At 42.3% G+C, this 23,223-nt stretch overlaps 1 protein-coding gene and 1 pseudogene across 1 annotated transcript in view; one reads left to right on the top strand and one right to left on the bottom strand.

The window, feature by feature from the left end:
- Positions 1 to 23,223, bottom strand: part of LOC142197863 (solute carrier family 12 member 9-like) — a 212,154-nt gene that overhangs the window by 99,880 nt on the left and 89,051 nt on the right. The window lies entirely within an intron of this gene.
- Positions 18,283 to 21,314, top strand: LOC142196903 (uncharacterized; annotated as a pseudogene).

A 23,223-nucleotide genomic window follows, 5' to 3' on the forward strand; every position in this document is an offset into this window, starting at 1 on the left:
GGGCGGATGAAGTAGGGAGAGTGAGATGGCTAGAGAGACAGGGAGGAGGTGTATGCTAGGGAGGGAAAGAGAAAGGGGGGAGTGAGGTGATATGGGTTAGTGTGGAAGTTACATAGCAGGGAGCTGAACTAAATAAACAAATGCATGAGATACCAGGAGCTCACAGAGACACCTAGAAATCACTCAAAACATGGTTAAAAGGTATATGGGTGCATTTATTAACCCATTAATAGAACTAACAGACATTTTAAAAAAATAAGCAAATAAAAATTTAAAAAAACAAACTTTTTTGCCTGGGAAGCCCCTTTAAGACACATGTAAAGAAATCTTCTCTGTGTATCCCAGGAGACCTGTCGTTTACCACTCCTGCCTAAGGGGGCGTTCATGCTACCGTCAGTGTCCGACAGGTAGTGTCCGTTCAAAATCTCGCACGGACATTAGGAGCGGACACTAGCTGTGTCCGTGACACTTGTCATTCAATTAAATGGCGATCGGGTGCGTTCTTTTGCACTCCGTGCCTGTCCTTCACTGTCCACTTGTAAAGATGTTGAACTTTTCAAGCGGACAGAAAAACCCGACATGTAGGTTTTTTCTGTCCACTTGAAAAGTTCGACATCTTTACAAGCGGACAGTGAAGGACAGGCACGGAGTGCAAAAGAACGCACCCGATCGCTAATTTAATTGAATGACAAGTGTCACGGACACAGCTAGTGTCCGCTCCTAATGTCCGTGCGAGATTTTGAACGGACACTAGGAGCGGACACTACCTGTCGGACCCTGACAGTAGTGTGAACACCCCCTAACAGTCCTGTGTTTGTCTGTAAGACAACTAGCTGGAACAGAAGCTTCTCTACTGTGTTCTCTCTACAATAGGACAAAAAAATTTCAGTCTCCCAAAGATGGAGAATATCAGCAAGGGATTAACCCCTTTGTTCTCTGCAGAATTTCTACAAAACTGTTTGTGTCCAGGTCGAGCAGGAGATTTTTGTTTACTATTTCCGATCATTAACCGGTTAGTGCCCCTTTAATAATCAATTCTGTGCACATGTCAGGCAGATGTATCTGTAAGAATAACATTTTTCTTTCAACAAATATAGTAACATCAATCATGGACAGGAGCCAGCTGGCTGGAGTGGGTCCTGGAAATACAGAGTTACTAGTCATGGGAGGAGATGTCTAATCACAACAAGATGAGGTTAGCCAGCTGGCTGTGAATGTGAACCGTCGCAACTGCCAAACTGTGCGTGCTTCATAATTACTGAAACCCCAATTGCCATTCATTCCAATTACATCCGATAAACATTGGCTCAATGAAGCCAACTGCAGGTAAATAAGAAAAGCTTGTTTTATATGCATTTAAATGCATGCTGCTCAAGACAATGTCATACCAGCAATGAACAGAGCAGAGCACTAACCAAAATACTTCCTATAATTCCTTTCCCTATAAACATGTGATTATTAAGAGCAAGACTGTATTGTCCAATTCCCAAATATTCAGTTGTTGGGTTGTCAACAAAAATCTAAGCAAATAATGAATGAAAAGCCTTCTAAACTGAATGGTGCAAAACCTGGCCTATATAGGGTGTGGGGAAAGTAGTTCGGTAGGAGCAGGGGTGCGGACCCAACCAATCACAGACAAGGACACAAATCTTGCAGCAAAAAAACGGTTTATTTAAAAAACAGCAAAATAAATGAACCTTTACATCAAGCACAGGATAACCAAACAGTCTTAACTTCAGGCAAAAGACAAACAAATCCTGCTCGTCTGAGCACTAACTAGACAGAAAATACTAACTGTACGTGTGGCTTACTACCAGCCACACAAATCAACCAAAACAACACTTTACCATACACAAGGCTCTCTGGGACACTGGGGAGCATAATACTGTGCAAGGGAACACATAATACTGAGTGTATGGATACTGGAGAGTAGAGATGAGCGAACACTGTTCGGATCAGCCGATCCGAACAGCACGCTCCCATAGAAATGAATGGAAGCACCTGTTACACTGACTTTGCCGGCGGCCGGCCGGCGTCACAGGTGCTTCCATTCATTTCTAGGGGAGCGTGCTGTTCGGATCGGCTGATCAGAACAGTATTCGCTCATCTCTACTGGAGAGCAGTCACTGCTGTTAGTTTTGGTGCCTGATATACAACTTAGTCTCTGTACTGTCAGGAAGGTGTGTCAGGCAGGAGCAGACATGGGGTGGGATTCTGAGCTCTGACTGCCTCTGATTGGAGGACCACCAACACCACCACCCCCAGACACCACCCTTCTGACATTACAGAACTTAATTAGCACATTGGGCACCAAAACCAATTGCACTGAAATCAGTGGAGCTGCACTTATTAAAAGATACTAAGAACTTGAACTGGTGGAGGTGATGAAAGGTCCACTTTAAATGAGGGGATGAATTTGAAAGCTAAATAACAAGTGTTTGCGGATTTATGAAGAGATTGTTACTTTGATGGTGTAATTGATCATGAAGTAGGAGAGATTACTTATTAAGCCTGGTCCATTTTAAAGGTGGACATAGGCAGTACATAGATTGCTCGATTTATTGTACTCATAAGAGATTTTAGCCACCACCCCAGCAGCCTATTCACTCTCTTCACTCAGAACAAATGGAAGCTCAGCTTTTGGTATTCAACACTCTGTCAGAGCACATGGGTTATTATCTTGCCTTTATTGAAATCAAGAAATTATATCATCTTCCTAATAAGAACACATAACCAAGTGTTAGTTACTTTTGTAATATTTCATAACCTTTCCTAAAATCAGGAAATAAATGAAGACTCTGCTAATGACAGTCACCTCCCACAGAATGACGGGTACATGGGCCATTCCCTTTGTTCTTAAGTAATTTTCTACATGACACTGATATATTTCTATATACCTTAAAGTAGTCTAGAAATAAAAGCTTTATAATTTATTCATTGGAGCCATTTGCAGCTCTGATTTCCCTGGGGACAAAATTTAGTATGAGTAGTTTAGCTCCACCATGCACCTCTAACCAGGCATGTAGTATTTGCAGACAACCATCTATCATGTAGCTACAGTATCAACCACACAGTTTACATTCTGCAACCATTCATTACAGACATACAGATGAGGAAGAGTTAAGGTGTTATTTAAAGGGATCCTATCATTGGATACCCTTTTTTTCTGACTAACACGTAGGAATACCCTCAAGAAAGGCTATTCTTCGATCTTTAAAAGTCTTCTCCGTGCCACTGTTCGTTAGATATCCTGGTTTTCTTTGGAATGCAAATGAGTTCTCTCGCAGCACTGGGGGCGGTCCCAATGCTACGAGAGAAATCTCCAGTGACGCCTATATCTTCTTCTAGAACACCCTCTCCCTGTGTCTTCTTCCGTCCTGGGTTCCAGTCTTCTAGGCATGCGCAGTCGGCGAAGATAGAGGTGTTGCTGGAGATTTCTCTCGCAGCATTGGGGATACCCTCAATGCTGTTTGAGCACTGGGGACCGCCCCCAGTGCTGTGAGAGAACTCATTTGCATACCGAAGAAAACCCGGATTTCTACCGAACGGCGACACAGAGAATACATCTAAAGATAGAAGAATAGCCTTTCTTAAGGCTATTCCTATGTGTTAGTCAGACAAAAAGGGTAGCCAATAGGATCCCTATAAATCTTTGGGGCTGTATTATTTGTGTGGCATGAAAACTGTAACAAACATTGATTTGACTATAGTCTAATGTTAAAGGGGTTGTCTATCAGTACTCACCATTCCTGGGCCTTCATTTTCAGAAGTGCCTAGCCTTTTGGTCTCTATACAAGTCTCCTAGATGATGTACCAAGTGACATTCCGTCTGTGCCAGGTAACTGCTGCATCCAATCATATGACTCAGTGTTCAACTCTTTACAAATGGTATGTCAATGCTGTGATGCACTGCTTGTTAAAAGATCAATTTTGAGGCCTGTGACTGGCTGCAGCAGAACGGAGCTGGTAGGGCTGGAAATGGTGCCCCGGGAAAAGGTGAATACTAATTTAGTATGTTTATCCCTCCTATAGCAGCATCAGGGCCGCCATCAGGAATTTTGTGGCCCCATACAGCCTTAGTGTCTGCCCCCCCTTGCTATGCTGCTATGCTAGTAGCATAGCAGCCTATATCATTATTAATACAAAGCACACATACCTTTGGAGGTATTGTGTGCTTTGTAGTTCTCCAGCTAAAAACTTATATATTATATATTATTGCCCCAGTTCCCTCTCCGCAGTGTCGCACACCTGATGCCCCAACAATCCCCCCGTCCACCTTCTAACATCTTTCCATTGCCCCCTGTACACATACCTCCCAACTTTTGAAGAACCGAAAGAGGGACAAAATGTGCGACGCGCTTTGCGCGCCGTGGCAAATTTAGCCCTGCCCACTTTTATGTTGACTCCACCCATTCTCATTAATTTTTCATGTGCCCGCACACAGTATAATCCTCCTACAGTCACCCGTAAATTATATGCCCCCCCTCTATCTCTCCCCCAGCTTCATATACACCCTTCATCTGCCCCCCGTTTCATGTCCCCCCCTCCATCTCTGCCCCCAGATTTGTGTCCCCCCCTCCATCTCTGCCCCCAGTTTCATGTCCCCTCCATCTCTGTCTCCAGATTCATGTCCCCTCCATCTCTGTCCCCAGAGTCATGTCCCTCATTTCTGCCCACAGTTTCATGTCCCCCATCTCTACCCCCAGATTCATGCCCCCATCTCAGCCCCAGATTCATGTCCCCCCCTCTATTCCCCCAGATTCATGTCCCCACATCTCTGCCCCCAAATTCATGTCCCCTCCATCTCTTCTCCCAGATTCATGTCCTCTCCATCTCTGCCCCCAGATTCATGTCCCCACATCTCTGCCCCCAGATTCATGTCCCTCCATCTCTGCCCCCAGATTCATGTCCCCCCATCTCTGCCCCCAGATTCATGTCCCCCCATCTCTGCCCCCAGATTCATGTCCACTCCATCTCTGCCCCCAGATTCATGTCCCCACATCTCTGCCCCCAGATTCATGTCCCCCCATCTCTGCCCCCAGATTCATGTTCCTTCCATCTCTGCCCCCATATTCATGTTCCCTCCATTTCTGCCCCCAGATTCATGTCCTCTCCATCTCTGTCCGCAGATTCATGTCCCCATATCTCTGCCCCCAGATTCATGTCTCCACATCTCTGCCCCCAATGTCATGCCGTTCTCTCCTTCATCTGCCCCCAGTTTCACGTTCCACGTCAGTGTACACATTAAACTTACCTTCTCCTCGCTCCCCCGCCGCTCTCTCCACGCCTCTCTCTCTTTCTCGCACACAGTTGTAGATGCGATGTGACGTCATCACATCGCGTCTACACAGCCAGTAGCCAGGAGTGCAGCGGCGAAGCAAGGAGCTGAACTGTGACAGCTCCTTGCTGTAGCCGCGTATGTGTTCAACTCAGATCTGCGTCCAGAGGAGTTGAAATCGGGACATACAATGATTGCTGCAGGCGCCAGGGGGCCGGCAGACGGTGGCGGGCCAAAATCGGGCCCCCCCCATTTTTCAATTTGGCCGGGCCCCTGACGCCAGTAGCAGTAATACTGGCCTATCGGTGGCTGCTGCTGCAGCATTATTCAATAATAAAAATAATACTGGACAATTCCTTTAAATCTGAAATAACAGATGGTAACATCGCATTGAAGGCAAGTGTCCACAAGAGATAGATATTCCGCAGCAGAGATTCTACTGTAGAATGTGGAATCAATGGAGTAATTAATGCAGATTTGTTGCAGATTTCACTATATGCATTGCAAAGGTATAATCCACAGTAAAAACCTGCAACATAAAAATTGACATGCTGCAAATTTTATATCCACACCAAGGATTCATTTATTTGTGGATTGTGTGATTTTTTCTGCTGCTTAAGATCTCATTCACTTTGCTGCTACTGTAAATGCTATACAGTGGACATACCCTTAGGTGTCACAATTGACAAATTTAGCCCTGCTCTATTTGGCAAACTCAGCTCTCATTCATCTCTAAGCAAGTTAGTCTGTCAAAAGATGCTTTCAAAGAAAGTACCAATTTTTTTAGAGGTCTGACGGGCTCTGTCTTCCTTCCTCTCCAGCATCTTTTGATATTCTGTTAACCTCCCTCTCCAGGTGATGTTGTTGTTTCTTTATGCAGCAGTTTGCTGATGGTAAAGTCACTTTATCGACCGCGAGCTGTTAAACAGCCTGTGATTATCTGCATGAAAGTCAGCCAGCCTTGAAGAGATGTGACAGGAATGGCTGTATTCTAGTTGATCTTTACTTAATAGGGATTTTACTTCACTCACTCAGGAGATTTCTTCTGTCTATACACTTACTCCACGAAAGGACTATTCAATGACACCACTAATGTAAGAATCCTTGAATTACATTTTTGGGAAGTATATAGAGACTCATAGCCAGACACTCATGATATTAGTTGTATTGTACGGAGAATGATCCCTTATTTTCAATAACAATCTTCCATACTGACAAATGAAACTACCATATATACCTTTAAGGCAAATGCAATGTATCTACATACTGGATGAAACACATCTGTAGACTGGGAAGATGAAAACTGCCAGTCCAAAAGTTGAGAGGGTCTTGCGACACCCAAAACTTATCTCCATATATAGGGGAATTTATTAAGGCCTTAGACATTGTGAACAGAGGGATACCCCATATGTGAATATAAAATGCTGTATGGGTAAGTGTGGTAGGGGAAATTGGAACAGAAACATTGTTATTTGGCTTTTGGAGGGCAGATTTTGCAGGAATAGTTTTCAGGTGCCATGGTTTGCAGATTCCGTAAAATGCAATGAAAGTCTTCACAAAGTGACCACATTTTGGAAATTACACCTCTCGAGGAATCTATCAAGGGGTATGGTGATTATTTTGACCTCACCACTGTTTCACAGAATTTAATCTTTCATTTTCACATTAGAATGTTACTGCTTTTATTCCAATAAAGCATAGCTTTAGCCTCAAATATCTTATTTTCACAAGAGGTTAAAGAAGAAAAAGCCCCCCACAGTTCATTACAGAATTCCTCCTGAATATGGCAATACCCCATGCTGTATGGTACATGGAAGTACTTAGAACAGAAAGATTGCTATTTGTTTTTTGGAGGGCAGATTTTGCTGGAATAGATTTCAAGTGTCTCATTTTCAGAGCAGAATTCCATTTTTTGCAATAAAATGTCACTTTAGCCCCAAGTTTTTTATTTTCACAAGGGGTTAAAAAATAAATATGGCCCACAATGAAAACTTCTTTTTGGGCACATGGCAAGTCACAGGAAGCCAGGAGCAGCAATATGCTCAACATTTATCAAGGGATCATCTGAACCCCACAGATGCTTTGAAAAGAAATGTACTGTGGTGTTGAAAAATTAAAATTTCCCCAGATATATGCTATTTCAGTGCCCAACATGACAGGCCTATATTGTGTTACTCGAGGTAGAATTCCATTATAGTGAGAAGGGGACAGGTAAAGTTCTGGATCCCGCTATATCAGCCCCAGATCCCTGACTTTTGTGTGCTCCAGTGCAGATCTGGAATAGGTTTCAGGCCCAGGTGCGGGACATAGGCTTGTTACTGGCCCATAAAAAGTTGTACAGCCTGCACTTCAGGGCAGATCCTGGAGGAGACACAGAGCCTTGTGTATGGCACGGTGTTTTTTGGTTGATTTGTATTGCTGGTAGTAAGCCAGTTAGTATTTTTCAGTTTAGTTAGCGCTCAGACGAGCAGGATGTTGTTTGAAGTTTATTTTGCCTGAAGTTAAGGCTGTATTTTATTTGGCTCATTTTTGTGCCTGACTTAAAGGTTTATTTATTTTGCTGTTTTTCTTAAATAAACCACTTTGCTGCAAGATTTCTGTCCCTGTCTCTGACTGGTTGGGTCCACACTACTGCTTCTTTTTAACAATCATTTTATATGGGAAAGTAGCACTGTGGAGTTATTTATTCATATTTTGGACTAGAGGACATGATCTACTTATTATCTAATAAATCCTGTTGAAGGTCTCATGAGAGACCGCAGGCAGACTTGGGGCAAAAGAAGATGACCATGGCTGCCATGGCAACAGATTGGCTATCAGAGGAAAAGCACTCCAGGAAACCTCTTAGATGCCATGGTCATGATTGACTGCAGCATCTAAGGTATTAAAAACTTCAATTATCTCAGGTGTATCTTACAAGTAACATCCACTATCAATGACACCTGCTGAGGTTAAAAAACACAGAGCCCATTCAGTGTGGCAAATCTGCAATAATAATAACGGGGGAAAAAAAACAATTTGAGGCCAAGACCCCAAAATGCAACTTTTATTTGTCTTTGGCTCAAAAAAATGCAAGGAAATCTGCAACAAAAAAAGCTTCATTTCCGCAATATGAGGCCTTAGCTTGAGGCCACACCATGTTTTTGTTTTTTTTTCAAAGTGGGCATGGGATTCATTTGAATCCCATCCACTTTGCCCTTACTGTAAAATGCTGTGATTTTTCTTGTGGTGTTTCTGACCCATGGGGCCATAGCCTAAAGAGGTATTCCTATCTACAGGATTATATATAAACTTGTAGCTTAAAAAAGGGAGTCGACCACCTCCCCCAAGCATAATCAACTATTGGAACCAAGTACAGTGGGTGATGTCATAGCAGTGGGAGGATAAACTCTCAATGCACAGTTTGGCACAGGAAAGAGATGGTAGAGTGGCATGAGAAGTGCTCTAGGGAGCTGAAGACACAATCCCAGTGCAACAACTGTATCATTTGCATTAGACTTCAAAGTTGTTTTTCTCCAAATGTAAAAAAATACATGCATAACAAAGATATGAGGATTATTGCTGTAAAGTGATCTGTAACGTGGAGGTAGTACTTGTATATGCTTAAGCTAACTGAAGTATTTTACACAATAAATTGCTTTTTTCTATCTTGCTCTGTTTGTCAGATACAGCTGAATATGTCTCCTCAGTGTTTACAAGTCAATACCTAGGTTTCAGACTGCCTCTGTCATCTAGGTGAAGTGGATGTGCTGGTGACAACAGCCTTTGTTTCCAGCCACCTCTATTCTCTTCTCTTCACTGTGACGGCGAATGGTTTAGAACAGTTAACAGCGTGCACTTCCACAACAAGCTTATCTGAGAAAGGATTGGCACTAGCGGTTCCTCCAGAGTGGAAACATTTGCCAAGGAGATCCTTTGTAGTAATAAGCTTGTTAATTACTGCCTTGTATGATGAGAGCCTGTACACACATATTTCCAAAGCCACACTCTTTACAGAGAAATACCGATGTCTGTTGTCACTAATACCAACTGGTGGCAAGGGAAGGGTTACCATCCTGACAGCCAACTGCAGACAAGAATCAACATTTACTACTTTTACTCAAAATGAATTTCTGACCAAAAGAGCGAATCTTGGAATATCTGCCTCGTTACCCAAAGAGTCAGCTTCCCCTAATTAATTCTCTGCTCAGCCAGCCAGCAGATGCTGCGTTTGACAGCGTTGTTGGATTTCAATCTACAGAATAATAACCAAAACAAGCAAAAAGATAGACGAGTCGGTGGGAGAGTGTTTAGTAGGTGAATGCACACGCACAATCATATGGAGGCCAAAATTACTTATTCTAAATTGCCAGTGAATTCAATTTAAGAAGAAGCAGCTTTTTCCCGACTGATATTGACTCTCTCTGGCCCAGCACTGCGTGAAGCCCTCTGAATACACTCACATAGCAGAATTAATATTCCCAACCCTCTTGTACATGCATATGATGTACAGTCAATAAACCAACATGTTTAAAAAATGAATTACAAGAAAATGGACTTTTGAAAGTAAACCTCCACCCATATGAATGATTATACTATTTATCAGGATGGAAATGTATGCAAGCATGCAAAATATGGGCTAATTTCCCCTGACGCCCTCCCTCCATCTCATAAGATTTATATAGTAAAAAGGATGTGAGCTCACTAGAGCTGCTTCCAAGCCCCCTACACACCTAGGTAAGCCTCAGGCCAGAAAATGCCCCTCTGAGTTGCACTTGCTGCCATCTGCTTGCGCTGATCGGAGAAGTTCAGCACAGCAAGAGACACGGAGACTAATGTACAACTAGATGTATAAGGACTGCTGCAGGCGAAGTCTGGTAACCCTTTAAAGTCTCATCATGCGGCTTTTGAAGCTTATAGTCACTGATGGCGTAACTGTAAAGTAAATCTGTTGGCAGTTGTGGCCCTTTAAAAGTAAAATGTCCGCAAGAAATGACCTCTTGTTCAAATCGCACTTTTAACCACTTCAAGACTGCACACATTTTCAAGTATTTTTTCGTACAAGCAGTTTTGAGAGTTATAAAATGTGTTCCTTTGAGTTATTACATCTTTCTTTGTTGATTAATAGGATTTGTTATTTTTGGATTCTTATTTCTTTATTTTAAAATATGAGAAAATAAAAAAAATAAAATAAAAATATACATACATATACCTATATAAACAAAAAGGGGGAAACTGCAGATTTTCATAATAGTGAGGTGGATGCAGCAAAGAAGTTTCCTACAGAAAACAGTCTCAGCAGATTATATATCACACATGCAGGATTTTTTGCATTTTGTTTTAAATATAGATAACATGGAAATTTATAAAAAAAAAAAAAAAAAAAAAAAAAAACAAAAACACACACAACTCCCCAAAAGCATATTTAACAAAATACTTGATTGAGGCTAAGGCCCCACTGGGCGGAAATGCAACAACAACAACAACAACAACAAAACGCAGTGTAAAACACCACAGAGAAAACGCTGTGTTTTCTGTCGCAGAAAAAAACGTACATGTACATGCGTGTTTCATCAGTATTGTGCTGCGAAAATTCATATGAGTTTTCTGTTGAGTTTTTCATTGCGTTTTTGCTCGCGTTTCTCATGTGCAATAAAGGTAATTGAAAGGCTATGTTGAAAATCCTAAGGAATAATGGTCCTCTACGATTTAGGCCAGGGCCCCATGGACTGGAAATGCCACAATTTGGCCATGGCCAAAACGTGGCATTTTACAGTACTTGCAAAGTGGATGGGATTCATGAGAATCCCATTCCCACTTTGCTGAAAAAAAATCGCAACGCACACACGCTGCGATTTCCATAACCATTGCGGTTTTCAAAATCGCAGCATGTCAATTATATCTACGGAAACACCGGCGGCTTTCTGTGTAAACACAAAGAACATTGAGTCTGTTCTCTAGAAGCATGGTAAGTGTTCTATACAAAACTGTGTAGTGTAATATACATTTACTGTGCAAGTGATTTGATTTGCATTCAATTTAAATTTCTAGTAATTATAATAATCTCTCATGGTAAAGGCAAAGTCTAGCACTATTATGATACTTCATAGTGTCCTGTTCATCAAACAGTCAAAGCCCTTTCCCAGCTTGGTGAAGAACACAGGATGTGAAATGAAGAGACAGCAGGCAAAGCTGCTCAGACAGAGAGATGGGAAAACCCATTAAAACCCTCATATGGATCTGTGAAAGGAAAAATAACAAAGTTATGACGTTTGGAAGGAGGGGAGTAAAAAACGAAAATTGAAAAATGTACACAGTGGGAAGGAGTTAAAGGAAAAAATGCTCATAGCTTGTTATGCAATTTCTCCCAAGCACATAAATACCCCACATATGGAAGTAAACTGCTGCTTGGGCATTTATCATTTGAAAAAGCAGATTTTGCTGAAATAGTTGTAGCTTTCAGGTGTCATAACTGAGTCCCTAAATTAGCAGATTCCCTAAAATAGCTACAGTGAATACCGTCCAAAAGCGACTCCATTTTGTAAACTAAACCTCTCAAGTAATTTATTTAATTTAGGGGTATACTGATAATTTTGACCCCCACAGCTGTTTCACATGTTTTAGTAACATGGGGACATGTAAATGAAAAAAATACTAAAACATCACTTTATCCAAAAGGTTTTCATTTTCACAAGGGGTTAAAGGAAAAAAAAGCACCCCACAGTTTGTTAAAAAATTACTCATCAACACAGCAATGTGTGGTTGTAAACTGCTGTATTGGTACATGGTGGGACTTGGAATGGAATGAGTGCCATTTGGCTCTTGGAGGGCAGATTTTGCTGAAATAGATTTTGGGTGGAATGTTACATTTGTAGAGCCCTTAGAGTACCTATGCAATGGAAATCAAAAAGTGACTCCATTTTGGAACTTACATCCCTCACAGAAGTTATCAAGGGGTATAGTGAGCATTTTGACCCCACATTTATGAAGGTTAAAAATTACTTTTTTTTTCCAATAAACCATAAATTTATCCCCAAATTTTTAATTTTCACAAGGGGATAAAGAAGAAAAAGCACACCACAGTTCATTAATCAATTTCTCCGGAACACAGCAATAACCAATATGTGGTCGTAAAATGTTGTATGGGTAAATGGCAGTGCTCAAAATGGAAAGAGCAGTACTTGGCTTTTGGAGGGTAGATTTTGATTCAGTATAGACCAGTATAATGGACCTACCTCCCCCTGAAAAAAGTGACCCCATTTTGGAAAATATACTCCTCACTGAATTTATCAAGGGATATAATAAATATTTTCACCCAAGAAATTATTTAAAAAAAGAAATGTGAATGATAATGCTAAATTAAATTTGGAACGTTCCCAGATATATGCTACTTCAGTGGCTTATATGTCATGCATAGTTTGTGGCACTGTGAAATGTCAGCTCTCAAGTTATTATGCTCTGTTTCCTGATTTTGGAAACATCCTACATGTGTACCTAATCTTTTGCCTGCAAATAAGGCCTCGTTCACTTCTGCCTTTGTATTCCATTCGGGGGAGTCCACATGGGGAGTCCACATGAGGAGTCCACATGGGGATTCCCCCCCAATAGAATACCAAATGCATTTGCAAGTGCTGTGCAGTAAAAGCACACGGATTACCATAGACGATAATGGGGTCCATGTGCTTGCCGACAGATCTCCGCAGGGAACATGCGGACAGGAAAGTAGTTAATAGTCTACTTTCCTGTCCGCATGATTTGTGAGGGCAGTGCGTTGTAAGCACATGGACCCCATTATAATCTATGGGTCCATGTACTTTTACTGCACAGCGTTTGCAAATGCGTTTGCTAGTCCGTTCAGGAGGTCCCCATGCAGACTCCCCGAATGGATTACCAAACGCAGATGTGAACGAGTGATAAGACAGGGCTCAGAAGTGTGCCTAAATTGCTGTTTGGACACCCAGCTGGGGGCAAAAGGAAGGAGCACTGTTTGGCTTTAAAAGCACAGACTTAGATGTTTGGTATTTGGACATGTTAGGATCACATCCTCCATCTTATATTCTGTCAGCCATCTTGTAAGCTTTTTCTCATATAAGCTTTATAAGAATTTCTGTTTAGAGTCTAAGAGACCCCTTTAGGGGATAAGGCGTGTGGAATGTTAATGGATGGGTTATAAATCCTTATCTGTTTGTAGTAAGGATCGCATCTTTGAAGGTGTGTAGAAACCAGTTCTGTAACCTGTTGGTCATTAGGCCAAAACCAGTATGGTCAGACAACATGTGATCATTATCTCTCTTGCTGCGATGTATACATCTAGAATTAGTGTAAGATGTTGGTTTACACATAAACATCTTAGATTCTTCTTGATGTCATGAGAAAGGTCATCCCAGTTTGGAAAATAATAATGAGATGCAAACCTTATTCAATAGTCATGTGCCACAGCTTATGTTCAACCAATCATGTCAGTAGAATAGTCCAACCTGCTTTTGTCTGTATTGTATTTAAACTACCTTTTTGCACCATTAAAATCAGAACTCACTTAATACACTACACTGTGTGTGCGTATCCGTGACTTCTCCAAGCTTGCATATTTAAATTAGACCTACTTCAGCATACGTAAGGGGTCTTTGCTCTAACAGAAATTGGCGCTCAACGTGGGGTATCGATGATCGTTTGATGTGCAACCAATAGAATACCAACCCATCCATCAACCGACTAAGGAGACGGGCCCGGAGGACCTCAGATGAATAAAACAGCGCTGTAGGTAAGCCTTTGTTTTACCATATAAGTAATCTGAGCTCCCATGTGTCCTGGATCCTGTGTGTTGATGTGTGAGGTTAGTGTTGCATATCGTTTTATAACAATCGATACCATTTTTATATAGCTCGGAAGAACCAAAAACGTATGTTGTTGTAGTGGGGTGGGAATGTTATACCTCATTCTTTGTATACTGTCCATGCTGTCATTTGATTGATACATCTGTTATAAAGTGTATAAGGCGGTACATTAGAGATTAGTGCAGTCTCTATCCTTAATCAAAAAGTACTGAGTGATTGAAAAGTCCTTGTTTTGGAACACTAGCCTCCAGCCGTGCCTGGACGGTCAGGGTCGAATGAGACCTGAGTAGTAGCACTAAGGACTGAGTAGAATCCGCGCAAGTACGTGCAAAGATTCAGGTGTGTTTATGTAAAGGGACATAGACAGAAAGTTGAGTCTATGGAAACCGAATAAGGTTTTGTCCTGAGCACTACGCCAGAATTTTGCACATCAGAGATTAGTTCAGTGAAAACAGAGTGACTGTTTGGGAGTTCTCACTAAGAGAGGTTTGCGTGACCCTCGAGTAGTCAAGAGTGACCCTCTATTGTCTTAATTGCCCTAGAGGAGTGGGAAGCTCACAGCTGACTGGCCATCAGCTAGTATGGGGAAGGGATCCTCTAAGATATGGTACACCCCATATGAACTAATAGAGATGGGAGAAGGAAAAGAGGTTGCTGCCGAAGTAAAAACAATTTTTAAAAGAGCAGGTGTCCCCAAGACAGGACTGTTTGATAGTAGATTTTGGGACCAATGGAGATTAGATCATGCAGGACAGATACGGGAGCATAAGTTACAAAGAGGAATGTATGCTCTGATTGAAGGTAGTAACAGGGCAGAGAAGGGGGACTGGCCTCAGAAATCGGGTAATAAGAAGGTTGTACTATATGCTTTACCCTCCGCCGTGATTTTAAATAAAAAAGGATGGCAAAATCCACCCTCTGCACCCCCACCATATGGAGGTCCAGAGGGATGGACTTGTAGGGTTTGTAGTCAGCAAAATCTTTACTACAGAGAAACTTGTCTGGCGTGTGGAGCTCATTGCCCCCACGTACAACAAGTAAAAATGTTACAACCACCCGATGATGAGACCCTTCCACCTTCACCAGAGCCGACACAACACTTGTACCCAGTGATGACAAGGTCCCAGACAAGGAGAACCTTGGGTGTCCAGGACCCCCATGGAGAGACAGGGACTGAGATTGAAAATAATTCAAAAGAAGGGGCATCCCGAACTCCGCAAAGAGGAGGGGGGGAGACAGGTAGTCAAAACTTCACTACTACCACAGTTGAATGGCGACCCTGGACCCCCAGTGAACAATTGGCCCTTTGCCAACAGTTACCAGACCCTCAGATAGAGCCCAGTGCCTTTCTTAGAAAAATGAAAATGATCCAGATGAATTATAAAGCTAGCTGGAAGGATCTTATGGCCCTTCTACAGGTCAAATGTACTGAGGGACTGATGGGAACCATCAATCTTACTGCCCAGTTTAGTAGACATCAGCCCGGCAGTACAGAAACCACTGGGAGCGGGGACGAGTTCTTAGATAGATTACAATTATGGTGTGACAAACAAGCAGAAACCAGACGCACTGCTTTAACTACTTGTAGAAGGGAAAAGGGAGAGTCTATTGAAGCGTATTATGGCAGACTACTCACTAAGGTAGTAGACTCTGGGTGGGACCAGGCCCCTAATGCTTTGAAAAACACCATGATTGCTGAAGCATTTATGCAAGGAATTGGACCAAATATAGACGAAAAGATCAGAGGCTGCACCCCAGATTGGAGACGCACAAACCCAGATGACTTGTATGCTAAGGCTGTTGGGTTTGCTGTAGATGAGAGAGAAAGAAAGGCAGCCGCTCCAATAAAAAATTACACCAATTCTGGTACCATAAACCCGGGAAATCCAAGTAATCAAGGCCGACAGGGCACCTGCCATATGCAACAAGGAAAGAGGGAAACTAGAAAGTGTTTTAATTGTGGAAAATCGGGACATCTGGCCAGGGATTGTTGGTCCCAAAAACGAAAGGACAATTGTAGAAAACCTGCCCCTACTCAGGGTCAGGACAACTCACAATGAAGGTCAGGCTCTCCAGCCCCAGTATCCCTCTTATCTTCAGCAGAAAGAGGTATACAAATTTTCCAACCTGTACTGATTAATGGAAAGGAGGTGCCGTTCCTCATAAACACTGGGGCAACTAAATCTTGTGTCAGTAAAGAAACTGTCACTCATTTAGATTTACCTTTGTCTGGTGAGAGTCAGATGGTTCAGGGAGTATCAGGTCCCCCTGCCCCGTTTTACCAGACAAAGCCCATAGAAACGTCCTTTCAGGGGAGCAGGATTTTGACTAGATTCCTTGTCTCTGAAACCTCAGACAATATTCTAGGTACTGATGTGATGGGAGTACTGGGTTGTAACATCATGCTGCACCCCTCCGGTGAGGCTTATGTACAAACCACACATACCAATCACGAGATACTTTGTTTAGTATCTGCAGCAGTGAATACTCCACATTCAGTATTCACCCTCACTGAGGGAGAAAGTGTGTTGTTGTCTAAGGTTCCAGAAGGTCTGTGGGCAATAAGTAAAACAGATTTGGGCAAGTTAGATGTTCCTCCTGTTACGGTGAACTTGAAACCAGGAGCCCAGCCACCTAGAATCAAACAGTACCCACTGACACACGCCCAAGAGGATGCTATAGCCACAACTATAGTAGAATTGCTAAAAGCTAAGGCTCTAAAAGAATGTACATCAGTGGCCAACACACCACTGTTCCCTGTTAAAAAGAAGGGCAAAAAGGGTGAACCAGATAGATACTTACCGCATGGTCCATGACCTAAGAGAGTTGAACAAAGTCACCTTGCTAGAGACGCCGGTAGTGCCCAACCCTCATACTTTACTGTCTGCAATTCCTACAGGGACCACGTATTATAGTGTCGTGGATCTCTGTAATGCTTATTTCAGTGTGCCCCTGCACCCCGATTGCCAATACCTATTTGCCTTCACTTTTAGAGGTAAACAATACACTTGGACAGTCCTGCCACAGGGGGCACAAAATAGTCCAAATCAGTTCACAAGGTGTCTCACACTGATCATGAATGCCTGGGACCCTCCCTCTGATGAGGTTGTATTATTGCAATATGTTGACGATCTTCTTCTTTGTGCCCCAGATAAACAGACATGTGAAGCCGCGACCATAAGCCTGCTGTGTTTCCTCTACCAGAACGGGTGTAAGGCCAGTAAAGACAAGCTGCAATTTTGTAAGCAAAAGGTGGTGTTCTTAGGACATTGTCTGAGCCAAGGTACCAAACATCTTTCAGATGAACGGACCAAAGTGGTAAGGGAAATGCAGGTGCCAACCTCCCATGCTCAGTTACATACCTTTTTGGGTCTGGTGTCATACTGTAGGTCATGGATCAGATCTGCATCCCTGACCATGCAGCCCTTGTATGACTGTCTCTCATCTAAACCATTCAGTCTGACACCAGAGGCTTTGGACGCATTTTATCAACTTAAGCTCCAGATAGTCAGTGCACCTGCCCTAGGCTTGTCTGACTATCAGAAGCCCTTTCAAATCTATGTCACTGAGATGATGGGACATGCTACTGCAGTTCTCACACAACAACATGGAGATAGAAAGCGTCCCGTGGCATACTATAGTGCACGTTTGGATGCTGTCGCAAGGGGAACGCCCTATTGTGTAAGGGTTGTACTCTCCGTACAGGCCCTGCAGGAGAAAAGCTCAGACATTGTCCTAGACCACCCCCTAGTGGTATACACACCACATGACATCCATGCAATCCTCACACAGGTAGACAGACGTCATCTTTCTTTGGCGAGACAGAACAAAATGGAATTTGCTCTACAATCCTCCTCCGACATCTCATTTCAGCGTTGTTTAACTCTGAATCCTGCAACTCTTTTACCAATAGGAGTGCATGATTCAAAGGGGGGAATAGAGGATGAGATATTTTTAAACTCCCTCTCAGAAGGTGACTTATTTGACAGCCAACATCAGCATGACTGTGTTGACCTGATGTCTCAAGAGACAGTCGGCTTCAGTCATGTTACTGATGCCCCATTGGAGAATCCTGACTATGAGATGTTTGTGGACGGTTCTAGGTACTTAACAGAAAAAGGCAAATTTGTTACAGGGTATGCTGTAGTCACTACACATGACACCATAGTACAAGAAGCCCTTCCACCACACATGTCAGCACAAGAGGCTGAACTGAAAGCCCTTATAGAAGCCTGCAAAGTAGCGAAGGATAGCACAGCAAACATTTACACTGACTCCAGGTATGCGTATGGCATTGCACATGATTATGGCCCAATATGGAGGTCTAGGAACTTCCTGACGGCACAGGGCAAGCCAATTAAGAATGGAAACTTAGTAAGTCAGCTAATGGAAGCCATATTGCTCCCTAAGCAATTGGCAATTGTGAAAGTCAAAGCTCACACAAGGGGAAGAGACCCTGAGAGTATTGGAAATGAGAAGGCTGATCGAGCAGCAAAAGCAGCGGCACTGCTAGCATGGAAGGGTCTCAACCAGGTGAGCAAGATGGATATTGACCTAGCAAACCCCAAGGGGCTGTACGCTAAGGTGACTGGTGAGGAAGTTGAGAAATGGGCAAAGGCTGGTGCCAGAGAATGTGAAGGAATGTGGAAAATGGGGGATAGACTGTGTCTGCCCGCAGCAGTATACCCCCAAATGGCTGGTTTGGCCCACGGTAAGGTGCATGCCTCTCGAAATGCCATGGAGTTACTAGTGGGTAAATTATGGTTTGCCCCAGGTTTTGGAAGGGCTGCAGGGAATCACGTAAAAGCATGTCACATATGTGCTCTACACAATCCAGGACAGGTAGTTAAAACACCTACCAAATGCACACCAAAATCCCTGTATCCATTCCAAAGATTACAAGTAGATTACATACAATTGCCTAAATCTGGAACGTACGAAAATGTGTTGGTCTGTGTGGATTTGTTCTCAGGTTGGGTGGAGGCCTGTCCAGTCAGCCGAGCAACCGCACAGGTAACTGCCAAGAAATTGATGTCTGAGCTTGTGTGTAGATTCGGGATACCTGAGGTGATAGAGTCTGATAGAGGTACACATTTTACAGGTGAGATAATGAAGGAAATAATATCTGCATTAGGGATTGAACAAGCTTTCCACACACTCTACCATCCCCAAAGTTCAGGCAAAGTGGAAAGGCTGAATGGCACACTCAAGTTAAAAATCCAGAAAGCCATGGCAGAGACAGGAAGGCCCTGGCCAGAGTGCCTATCTCTAGCATTATACTCAGTGAGGACCACTCCGAATAGAAAGACAGGTCTGTCGCCATTCGAGGTGCTTTTTGGAAGTGTGCCTAGACTAGGGTTATATTTTCCCCAGACTTTACAACTCAATTATGACAGCACTGCCAGCTATGTCCAGAACTTGTGTCAACGATTGAAAGTAACACATGAGCAGGTGTTTTCTTCTATTCCAGACCCTTCTGATCTTTCAGGAACACACAGCTTGCAGCCTGGTGATTGGGTGGTCGTGAAAAGACATACCAGGAAGCCTCTTGAACCCAGATATGCCGGTCCCTTCCAAATACTGCTGACAACTGCCACTTCAGTCAAATTGGAAGGAAAATCTACCTGGATACACGCTTCCCATTGTAAAAAGGTTCCTGAACCACGACAGAAATGAAGAGATGGACATTACTTGTTTTATGCTTTCTAAAAGGACTCACAATCAGCGGAGCCTGGAAATCTCTTCAGGGACCTAGAGAAGTTGACAATAAATTTGTCAGACATCATCTTATAATGGTAGAAGGGTTCAATAAGGCCCTCAAAAATTGTTGGATATGCACTCACTCACCCATCTCATCCTCTAGTCTACCGTTCATAGCTGTGCCTGTCCCCATGGAAGAACTGATCGACTGGTCTGGTTGTATGGATCACACCCACAATACGAAAGAATCAGTGTGGAAATTGTGGGAAAATGTTACTGTGGGGATACCAATAGTGGGGTGGACAGATTACCCATGGTGGCAAGGTAACCTTACTGGGGATAATGAGAATATCCAATATGTGACGTATAATGGAGATAGATGGGTTACCCAAAAGAAATCCACTGTTAATCGGTTAGGAGAAATTCCCCAAACCAGACTACAGATAAGTTTTGCTGATGATGGGAAAAAGAGAGGGGATTTTTGGACACCTTGGGTCATAGAAAGAACATTACACAACACGTCCTGGGAACATGCTCATCTATTCATAGAAGGGAATAATCACACATGTAAGGAGATCCCCGGGAATATAGAATGTGTAAATGAGACAATTGAAGAAAGACTTTATAGGAAAAAGAACCTCAACTTTGTTTGTGGAAATCGAGATTTTGGATATTGTGGGGCCCTGGGTAAACAACCATCTTGGTGTATGCTGAAAAATGTATCCAGCTTTGTGGACCTTGTGCACAAACTTATTACCCAACACTCAGCCTTCTTTGCTCTACCTCCTCAGATGTATTGGGCATGTGGCAACAATGCATACTAGTGGTTACCGGTGGGGGTGAAAGGTACATGTACAATAGTAAGACTTACTCCTGCCACCTTTATAGTTGATAAACTAAATGCAAAAGCCATACCTAAGCACACTCTGTACAAGAGAGCAGCTGATAACACCCCTAGGAAAAGTGGTAGACCCCACCTGGTCCAAATGAGTACAGGAAACAAAATAGTCAGTACAGTCCTTGTTTATCCAATGATAACGCAAACCTGGGATAAGCTAGTAGAAGCCACCGATTACATAGATGATCAAATATGGGGTATATTAGGCGTACTTAACACCACCATAGCAGTACAAAACCAGCTGATCATAGTCACCAACCAACACACCCTGGTACTAGATTATGTTACTGCGGCCCAGGGTGGGATGTGTCAGGTGGTGGGACCTAGCTGTTGCCATTATATCGATCCAGAAGGTAATATCAAAGGAAAACAAGAATTAGAAAATATATACAAATTAAGGGAAGAATATGAGAAGGAGGTGGGGAAAAAGGAAGATAGCTGGTGGGCCGACACTTTTTCCTTTCTGAATCCTGTTAATTGGTTCAAGGGAATAGGTGGATGGATAACTGGGATATTACAAATCATTGTACAAATTGCCATGGTCATATTGTTTATATATTGTTTTTTCAAGTTAATTTTAATATGCTTTAATAGATGTTATGATAAAGATAGATATAAGTGGTAGACATTTATAAAAAATATCAGATGGGGAATCCAGCAGGGCTGGCATTTAGGGAACTAAGTGAACGTACTCATCTGATATGAAAATAATAAATGTCTTAATGGGGGAATTGTTAGGATCACATCCTCCATCTTATATTCTGTCAGCCATCTTGTAAGCTTTTTCTCATATAAGCTTTATAAGAATGTCTGTTTAGAGTCTAAGAGACCCCATTAGGGGATAAGGCGTGTGGAATGTTAATGGATGGGTTATAAATCCTTATCTGTTTGTAGTAAGGATCGCATCTTTGAAGGTGTGTAGAAACCAGTTCTGTAACCTGTTGGTCATTAGGCCAAAACCAGTATGGTCAGACAACATGTGATCATTATCTCTCTTGCTGCGATGTATACATCTAGAATTAGTGTAAGATGTTGGTTTACACATAAACATCTTAGATTCTTCTTGATGTCATGAGAAAGGTCATCCCAGTTTGGAAAATAATAATGAGATGCAAACCTTATCCAATAGTCATGTGCCACAGCTTATGTTCAACCAATCATGTCAGTAGAATAGTCCAACCTGCTTTTGTCTGTATTGTATTTAAACTACCTTTTTGCACCATTAAAATCAGAACTCACTTAATACACTACACTGTGTGTGCGTATCCGTGACTTCTCCAAGCTTGCATATTTAAATTAGACCTACTTCAGCATACGTAAGGGGTCTTTGCCCTAACAGACACCATGTCACGTTTGCAAAACCCTTTAAGAGCGACCCATTACTACTGATGTCTTCGCTATCATAAGCTCTAAACCTGTGTACCCTGATATACAATCATATAGCTTGTATATTTCCCTTCCTGCCACAACCAGTTTTGCCATAAAGATGTGGAGATTTTTGCAGTCGCATTGTACAAACTCTATTTTTTTTTCCATTGATGTAGCCATACGAGGGCTAGTTTCCTATAGGATGATGAATTTTGTAATGACACAATTTTGTGATTCCTATAACTTATTGACTAAATTTTATTAACTCTTTCTTGGTGGGTTTTAAAAAACAAACAAACAACAACACAACATCAATTCTAAAATTGATTTTTAACTTATTTTTTTTTTACATGCACCGTACAGCATAAGTAACTTGCTACCTTCATTCTAATGGCCAATACAATTAGGGGGCATTCACACGGAGTAACGCGGGGCGTGTATCACAGCCGTACACGCCGGTGTTACGGCAGACTGCCGAACACTTCCCATTCACTTCAATGGGAGCGCTCGTAACAGCGGCGTTTAGCGCTCCCATTGAAGTGAATGGGAAGTGTTCGGCAGCCTGCCGTAACGCCGGCGTGTACGGCTGTGATACACGCCCCGCGTTACTCCGTGTGAATGCCCCCTTACAGCAATATCACATTTTTTAGGCAATACTAATTTTGCAGAACAAAAACCAATATAGTGGAAAAAAATCAATTGTTTCTGCAATGCCATCTTCTGAGAGGTATAAAATTTTAATATTTCAGTGGACACAGTCAGTTGAGGGCTTATTTTTTGCGAGAAAAGCTGCACTTTTTATAGGTACTGTTTTGGAGTACATATGACTTTTTGATATTTTGTGAGGGGAGATGGTGAAAAATCATTAATTCAAGCATTTTTTTTTCACATTGTTCACTTTGCTGGTTGAATAAGGTTTCAGTTTTATTGTACAGGTTGTTACCGTACGTATGCGGTGATACCAATAGGTATTGGTTTTATTAATCTTTAGGGTTTTTTTATAAGATTCATTTTAGATAGGAAACTGGAATTTTTTGGGCTGTATTTATTTACTACTAGAGATGAGCGAACAGTGTTCTATCGAACTCATGTTCGATCGGATATTAGGCTGTTCGGAATGTTCGAATCGAATCGAACACCGCGTGGTAAAGTGCGCCATTACTCGA

Source organism: Leptodactylus fuscus, chromosome 3 (genome assembly GCF_031893055.1).
Source record: "Leptodactylus fuscus isolate aLepFus1 chromosome 3, aLepFus1.hap2, whole genome shotgun sequence".
Lineage (NCBI taxonomy): Eukaryota > Metazoa > Chordata > Amphibia > Anura > Leptodactylidae > Leptodactylus > Leptodactylus fuscus.